We start from the raw sequence: 8,838 nt of genomic DNA on the forward strand, positions 1-8,838 counted from the left end.
CACTTATTTGCCTCCATCACTATTTACATTTGAGTTATGCCAAATATAATTAACTTGATAGACATTGTGAAATCTGAATCTGCCGTATTAAAATCTATGTTCCAAATATATGTAGAAAGAGGTTGTGCAATTTGCTGTACAGCTTAAAAGAATTAGAAGTTCTGATGTGTTTGTCTTTCTACAAAGAGACTTTGACCTACAAAGATTATTTGTGTGGTTTGAGGCTCTAGTTACAGTCAAAACCTTATGTATGTGCTTGTCGGTATTGACACACCAATTGCCAGTGTACCTTTTTTTTTTTTTTTTTTTTTTTTTTTTTTTGTGCTTGCAGGTTTTGTGCGTTTTCCACATTTGGAAGGGTTTGTATAACATCAATATTTCACCCTTTGGAGCAGTAGAACATAGTTGGCTATTTCTTTTATTGGTCACATTGTGCACAATGTAGATCACGTTGTGGCTTGCTATGTGAACAAAGCACGTAACACTGACACTTTTTTTTTTTTTTTTTGTTTTGCATAAAAGGCACAGCAAACGTCTAAAAGCGTGGAAGAAATTGCAGGAGCCATTTCTAAATTCACAGAACCTGGCGCCACTGTCACTGACTTCAGTATTGGCACTGAAGCTGGGGCTCTGGGACAATGTTTGCAAGGAGTTGCAAGTGCCCAACACCTGTATGAACAGGAAGAAAATGGATATAATTGCTATCAATTATGCAAAGGTAATTGTAGAACATCAAAATGTCTGATATTCATAATAGTTGGACATTAACCTGTATTCAGCATCAATATGTTTCAACTTGTTTACAGGAACCTTCAATGGTCACAAAAGACTTGGAGGGGAGCAAGAATGAAACGGAGAAGAGGCCCTCAGGGGATGGCACACGCATCATGGTAAAATAGTAATGTGTGGGAAAATGACTGTGGTTTGCTATTATCCATTGGTATGTCTACCTAGTGTAGACTTACCAATGCATGCGTGGCCATTCAAACTTTACCTTTACAGCACTAAATCGGATATCAATGTCATCAATATGAAACACTGATTAACCTAATAATTTAAAGCTAGTGATGTGATTCTTCCACAGATGGGACCGAACCCGGGTGAGGGCCTTAATTCTGAATCTAAATCCTCACCCTGTATTGATTAGGTAATGTCATACAATTGAATGTTTCCAAGTACTTGACACTTTCATAAAAATGTCAATCTGTAAAGTTATGCTAGAAATTGTTGACCATTTAAACAACAAAAAATTTTGATGCGCATGTTGGCACTGTAGTTGTTGCTACTTCAAACTTCCAATTTAATGCTGTCATATGTTTACCACTAATAAGTTTAAAAAAAAAATAATATTTTGGTAACTGACACCTGTTAGAGTCTGGATCAGAATGGGAACTCCTCGGATTTCTGTCTTCTCTGCACCCGGCACTAGTGACCTGGACACCTTCCAATACCCCTTGCCGCCACAACCTTGTTTCTTTTACATCAGTAAAAGTGACTGGCAATATTTGAGAAGCATGCAGACAGGCAGGTGCTTCCGTGGACTACAGTGGACCAATGTTATAGCCAAAGGTCTCAGATCGGTAAATCCATACTGCACTTTCGTACTGCACCACTATGTTAAAACCCTACTTTCAAAGACAAAGGCACCTCATTTTCCCTGGTTCTCATATTGTCATTTTGAGGCTTGCCCTGTTAAGGCTGCTGTGACAGTCACTGAGAGCAGCTTGAAAGCAGCAGCAGCAGCAGTGGTGTTCACATGTGTCCCACAACACCCTGGAGACAAAAAGCAGGCCAGTCCATACTGATTCACGAATGAATACTGCAAACGTCTGCAGACAAAGCACCCCCGGAGCGTGGACTTGGAATCTATGCTCATTTTGCCACAACTGTAGTACAATCGGGGTGCAGGGATGATGCAGTGAGTAAGTGTTGAAAAATACAGCATGGACTCAAGAGGCAGAAGGAAAAAGACCACATTCTGATGAGGTCACAAGTCTCCAAACAATTATTGACAACCAGCAAGGAACTGATGCTGAGGTCCTGCAGAAAGTGATGCTGCACCCCAAAGGAAATTTGTTGTGGTCCAAGAAAAGGCTCTGTGTTTTACAGAAGATGCAAAGAGGACATCGTTTACTTGGATGCAACAAGTGGCATCATTGGATGTGAGAAACCCATCCAAGGGTTCATCCCCACTGCCAGTAGCCACATGCATTACATGTGACCACACAACCGCATCGGTCATATTTCTGTTAGGTTTGTATCTATTTGATGTTATTTATAATTTTTATATATATTATAATTTGTCCCCTGTCGTATCCTATGTCATGCTTTTATTATCTTTAGGAGATTTAGGGCGCCATGGTACCGGACCAGCATACACACCTCAGTAAGCGTTATAAAGAGGTCAGCCGTTCCTGGAAACGGGTAATATCTTAATCAAATTGGAAGCATTTCTTTGAATCAACATGGAATGCTTTGACTGGCTGCATAGAAAATTTGTAATTCCAACAAGAGCCATATATTGTAGAACTTCACAGTAGCAAACGGAACCCAAGGAATCATGGAGAAAAGCCAGTGGGACCTGAAGCAAATTAGATTCCAACGGAACACTGTGACCCGACTTTGTAACAGTTTCCAAAAGATGCATGATACCCTGCTCCTGGAATATGCAGACACAGAACTATCCAGAAAAAAGTAAGATTTGACTCAGAATTAGCACATTACATGGCTGTACAAAAACCCAATATTGACTCATTGCAACTTAAGTCCCATAGAGTGGAGGTTGAAGAGTAGTAGAAAGGCAGAGAGGGGCGCAAAGGTGTCTACATCTCACAATTACCAACAACTTTGCCATTCAAGAAGCCAGAACCTGAGGTGCTGTGTAACTGTCTTGGGACTGGAACGGCCAAAATACATATTGTAGTTATTTTTGTCAATGTTCTTCCGTCAAACAATAGCATTTGTGTTTGTGACCCCTTTAGATCCGTACATTGAGACAGAAGAAGGCACCGGTTTGTACCAATCTTTTACCACACATTATATCCTGTCTGTCAATTTGTTTTTAAAACTTGCAACACAAAGATTGTTTACTTTACAACTTTATAGAATAGTCATTATTGTGGTATACTTGTAACCAATGTTCAGTCGTTGCAATTAAAGACCTGTTTTAATATTGTGATACATTATACCGACAAATGATAAAAGCCAATGTCTCACGCAAGTGGCTTCAATGTCGAAGTAGAGATGTTCTTTGAGGTTCACACCTCTGAAAGTGAGACCAGTTCCATTGAGTTACATAACAATGCTTATGGTGGCTGCTAAAAGCAATACTGCTCTACTTATGCACTCCACAACAGGAACAGCCAACAGCTGCACCCACATCTGAAGAGACGCACAGGAGAGGACACGCAACCATCTGTGCAACGGCAGAGTCCGAGGTGAGATTATGCACAGTAAATCCCATGCCCATGCATGCCTTACATTGATTCTGAAAGTGATTGCAAAATTTACTTAATGTCAGATCATCTACATGTTTACCAAAATCTCTTTTCTTACTACTTGTGGAGGAGACAAAAGACATAAGTGTTTGTCTCTGTCATTCTCTCCAAGATTAGAGGGAACCACTTCATTATCAACCACAGTGAACTTTGTTCCCTTGTACTTCACCAGTGGCTCACAGGAGAAGTTTGTACCAATCAAATCATGAAGTGACATTGGATACTCGCCACATGATGATCACAATACTGATCTTATGAGCCCTTAGAAACCGGTGGTTCCAGTGTAGAGCATTGGATAGCCATACAGGATAAAGAATGGTTGAGGGGTATATAAATGTGAGCTGGGAGCATCAACTTGATATAATCCAATGCTGAATGGCATGTTTTCTCTATTCATGTTTAGATCCAGTGCCTCTTCCATCTTACTGCCAGTCAACTTAATGTATCAGACACAATCTGCCTCATGAACCACTGGAGTGGCTGGAGTGATTGTGCATGACAAGAGAATTGTTCTGGAGGCAGAACTTGTCAAAAGTAAATTGCATTTCAGTTCAATGGGATGTTGTGAATGAAAGAAGCTGCTGCATGTATGTTCAGACTTTTTGGCCAAAGCAATATGCATGTATTGGTATTGTGGAGTAAAATAAATGCTTATTTCCCTTTTTTTTTCTTTTCAATCTGAAACAGATACATTTTGAGAACTACAAAGCCATTGTATCCCGTGTCAACTATAACATTACACACTGGAAGTTTCTGGTGAGTGAATTTATATTAGCACAAAAATGAAATATTATACAAAGCATTTATTTTTTTCATGACATTATTTCAGTTGTAGTGCATTAATGCAGCAGAAGGTAGTCTACTTGCTTGATCCTGTGCAATCTACGACAGAGCTGGCGGAGTCTGATCATGCTGTGAAGAAATTCCGGTAATCCTGCATCAACATCACTAATCTTTCCACATAGATTTCGATGAGTATGCTTTCACCACTTGTCAGACCAGTATGCCTGTAAACTTATGAAATTCTTTTGTAAATTATTTGACAATACATTTTTGTGAAATATTGTAGACTTTATATTTTTAAATGTATTACAGGGAGTATCTTAACATGAGGACCTGATTGCGTGGACATAAAATGGAAGGGCGGCCCCATGACACACCCATTTCAGCAGGATGGAAGCAGTTGTGGTGTAATTACCATCATGGTAGAGCAAGACTAATGTGTTGTGGACAAGTTCCTGACCTGTATTATTCCACAGTGAAACTTGGGTCCTTATGCTGCTATTATATACTGTTCTGTTCAGATGGCACGGTCGCTAATGGAAACATTCTCAGACCCACCAAATAATGTGTTCCAAGCAGCGGTGATGGAGATGGCACAGGAAGGACAAAAACTGGCTCTTGCACTACTTCAGGCTTTAGGTGCATGCATAACCTCTCTATCTTGGCCCACTGCACACCCGCTGATAATTGACGTCCCTTTTGCCTTTCAGTTTTTGATAAGACTAACGACTGGGCTATGTGCGGCACAACTTTAAGTACTGGACCTTCTCACACTGACTGGGTAAGCTTTCAATATTGGAGGCAGTTCAGAAGGATGGTGTGTGAAAATATTAAAAGGTCACGTAAATCTGAACACCTAATGGCCTTCAGGAGATGTCCGTTAGTTTTTCTCCATTTTATCAAATTATGTCATCAGTGTATTGAAGCCATTGAACAAATATTTATGAAACCTGGTGGGGAGTGACTGTGCTGTAAACCTTAAGTAAATTCATCACACAGCACCATGTCTTCAGCAATCACTTCTGATGTCACAATAGTGCAGTGCTGTCTGAACAATATCCATTCCCTAAGTTAGGCATTTGTGTTTCTGACTTGCAGATACAATGTGGTGAATGCAGCAGGTGGTTCCATGTCCAGTGCTTGCCGATAGATGCAGCAGAGTACGAAGACGCAAGGACCAAGAATTGGAAATGCTGTCTGTGCGAACAGGACATGGAAACGTCCGCCCTTTAACCCATCCTGTCAGTGTAGTCACATTTACAAGATAATAACTGTTATTTTGATGTTTGAAAGTAAAAGCATGTCTGGTTTTTAAATGCCTGTTGTCCTCTTCATATGTAAATCGTCTAAAGGTTACGCATCCCCGGTAAATATGTATTTATGCACAGAACAGGTGTGTGCGCAAACGGGCATGCACAGGCGATCCCGCACACACACGTCGATAAACTGAAAAGACCTCACATAGGTTCACATAGGATGCATGCAGCTCAGTCAGGAAACGTTCATGCGCACAGCCCTTTTCTGTGCGTCATTTAGTCTTGTTCTCCCCCAGTCAGTCTTAACATTGTTAGCTGGAATGTGCGTGGACCTGGTGCTGGGCCAAAGACGCTGAAAGTGTTAAATCATCCAAATGATCTAAAAGCAGAAATGGCTTTACTGTAAATCAGCTGATTCTCTCTTGTGCTGCTCAAAATTTCCATTCATGTACTCTGCTAGTTACAACTCCAAACAAAGGAGTTGCTGTATTAAAAACATTAAAATTTCTAATAAGGATACAGTAACTGACCCAGAAGGCCTATTTTATTTTTTGGAAATCATATCAGTTCAGAGCAATGACTTTTGTATAGCTATAGTGGCTATGGCCCGAATGTTGACAACTCTTCCTCCTTTCAGATTCTTCACCTCACTCTCTGTTCACTCTGACTCCACGATTCTCATAGGAGGGGACATGAGAACATGAGACAACTTGACAAACTCGGCACAGCATCACTCATGGTGGTCGGCATGAATTCTAAAGCAGTATATGAATGATCTGGGTCTCTGCGACGCTTGGCGCTCATGTCACCCAAACACTAAAGGGTTAACCCTTTTTTTTTTTTTTTTTTTTCTGTAGATCACCACTTCACTCTCGTTTAGACTATTGGTCAGTAAATCTCTTTTAATGAAATATTAAAAGTTCCAGCATTCATCCAATCAGTGATCATGCACCAATTTCTGTTAATATTTCTTGGGAAATATCCACACACCCAGGTACATCCCGGAGGTTTAATAAATCTGTGTTAAAAGACCAAGAATTTATTCAATTCTCTAAAAAAAGTGGGCAACCTTTTTACAATTCGACAATACTCCTCAGATCTCACCATGTCTTCTTTCGGAAACAGCAAAAGCAGTGATGAGAGGGAAAATTCTCACACTCAACTCAGCCCAAACCAGCTCAGAACTTTAGAGAAAACAGTCTTTAAAAATGCAAAGATGTCTCCACTGCCTGGTTCCTAAGAAGGGAAAACGGTGTTCTTCTGTGTCTCCAAAGTCTAAAACAATCCTGGGATATTCTGATTATAATTTTCTGATTTACACCCCCCCTTGGTATGGTAATTCCCAACCTGCTTCTAGCGGCGACACCATCATCACAAGCTGCACAATGTTAAGCTACTTCCAAAAAATCTGAAATCAGTAGAAATGTTCACTTTTGCTTAATTTTAAAGTTCTGGTCTCTTGCATTTTGGGTCCCACACATGTGATTTTGGACATTTCTATCATGCAACACATTACAGCTCTAATCCGTCAAGCAGAAAGTTCTGCAAACTGAGGCTACTGATGTGCAAAAGATTAAAAGTGGATAGGATTTTTATCATGTTGCTGCAAGAGAGGAAATTGGGGCCACAGAAAAGGTTTTTAATGTGAAAGAATAGATTTATCCCCCCCAAAAAATCATTTGAAAGTTGATTTCCAGTGAATTTAAAAATTAGAACCCTTATGCACAGATTAAATTAAGTCAAGCATTTATATTTTTTTTATTTTTAAATTATGGTTACCAGAAAATACAAAGCAGAAAATCAAAAGCTGCTTCCAGTGACTTTGTTGTTACTGTGCTCAGACAGGGAAACAGGGTCACTGGGCTGCTAACCAGGGTACTATTGGGTTCACCCTATAGTACCCTGTACCCCAGTCTATTCTAAAGCCACACACCCACAAACCAACAATGAAGATCACATTAAAAAAAATATCAAAGCAACCTGGACTTCCATTACATCTATGAAGAGCCACAAGCTGAACACTTCCATGCCACGGCACATTGATGCAGAATGTCAATCAAAAGAAGGATTTTAGGACATAGAAATTAAATGTTTCCAGAAGCTTGATATTTATGTGAAAATTTTCTTATTTGACCAGTTTGATTTGATATAGAAATTTTCTACAACTTGGTTTTCATAGTTCATTATTGTTAATTCAACAGGAAATAAAGGCTTCATTCTATGTGGTCGTTCAATAACAGGTTTCACAGGTTGAATTTTGACCAAAATTTGTGAAAATGTCCTATTTGTGATGTAATATACATGAATGTAAGAGCGCATGGAAATTATTTTTACAGAAGATGCAACATAACTTCTATCTACAGATTAATCAGAGGATTAACCAAAATAACACTTAACTAGATCCTGATAAGCTAAAAAAGTAGTCTAAAGGAGGATTGTGACCTTCATAACACAAGCTGATTATTGTAGCTTTCAAGCATAGTTCACCGTTTCCATCAGTATCAGGACTCACATTTAACGCTTGATTGCGAGTCTTTCCAGCACAAAACAGCATCAGGTTATCTCTTAATTGTAATTCTGTAAAAGGGCTTAAAAACTTAAATGTGCAGAAATCAGCTGCCTGTTTCACCTTTAACATCAATCATTCACCTGCTGAGACGCCCTCCAAAAGGCATGAGGACACATCAATTACAAACAAACACCCTAGTAACACCGCAAGTGAGCGATCTTTTATGTCATCCTCCCTGATGGTCAAAACATTCTTCAATTTTTAGAACTAATCAATGAAAATGCTCTTAAGCAGACCGACAGCAGGAAACTGCTCCCAATTCCTTACTTTTGTACTATTCGGGGGGGGGGGGGGGTGGGGGGGGGGGTGTCTTCTTTTAAAAAATATGTACGGTATGTTGATTTTTCTTTAACGCTACATTATTGTTAAACTTGGTGCAACAAAGTGAAAATGGGACAATTTTCCTATGAAATGTAGTGATGTAAGGGATCACCTGAAATAAGCCATTACTGAAATTAATAAAGGGCTGCATATTGATATGTTTCCTGCCTTGTTTGTCATTGTTGATAATTATTGTGAGAAATCATTAAAGTGATGAATATTTTCACATATATGAGTATCATTTATCAATATTAACTAAAGGCAAACTGAGCAAATTTGTTTTTATTTCAGGGGAGCCTATCAAACTGGTAGCCCTTTGTTTGACTCAGTACCCATGAAGTCGCTCTCAGTTTCAAAAAGGTTGGTGACCCCTGACCTATATATATTTGTCTCCCCCTATAGGTTGCCCTAA

The 8,838-nt window shown here is 39.4% G+C and overlaps 2 long non-coding RNA genes across 5 annotated transcripts; both read left to right on the forward strand.

Moving 5' to 3' along the window:
• Positions 1 to 521: 521 nt before the first annotated feature.
• Positions 522 to 1,498, forward strand: LOC144985737 (uncharacterized). 2 transcript variants are annotated; one of them, XR_013649578.1, is made up of 4 exons: positions 522 to 718; positions 807 to 890; positions 1,085 to 1,147; positions 1,373 to 1,498. It is a non-coding gene; the product is annotated as an uncharacterized LOC144985737 (long non-coding RNA). The 2 variants fall into 2 exon arrangements; XR_013649572.1 differs by lacking the exon at positions 1,373 to 1,498 and having other exon boundaries at positions 1,085 to 1,225.
• A 1,066-nt stretch (positions 1,499 to 2,564) lies between these two features.
• On the forward strand, positions 2,565 to 5,596 carry LOC105355501 (uncharacterized). Of its 3 annotated transcripts, XR_013649551.1 has the most exons (10): positions 2,565 to 2,694; positions 2,767 to 2,874; positions 2,982 to 3,011; positions 3,357 to 3,437; positions 4,185 to 4,253; positions 4,327 to 4,425; positions 4,593 to 4,702; positions 4,802 to 4,919; positions 4,991 to 5,061; positions 5,379 to 5,596. It is a non-coding gene; the product is annotated as an uncharacterized LOC105355501 (long non-coding RNA). The 3 variants fall into 3 exon arrangements; XR_002874940.2 differs by lacking the exons at positions 2,565 to 2,694; positions 2,767 to 2,874; positions 2,982 to 3,011; positions 3,357 to 3,437 and adding an exon at positions 3,899 to 4,031; XR_002874941.2 differs by lacking the exons at positions 2,565 to 2,694; positions 2,767 to 2,874; positions 2,982 to 3,011; positions 3,357 to 3,437 and adding an exon at positions 3,952 to 4,084.
• Positions 5,597 to 8,838: the final 3,242 nt, after the last annotated feature.

This window comes from Oryzias latipes, chromosome 2 (genome assembly GCF_053564925.1).
Source record: "Oryzias latipes strain Hd-rR chromosome 2, Olatipes_Hd-rR_3.1".
Lineage (NCBI taxonomy): Eukaryota > Metazoa > Chordata > Actinopteri > Beloniformes > Adrianichthyidae > Oryzias > Oryzias latipes.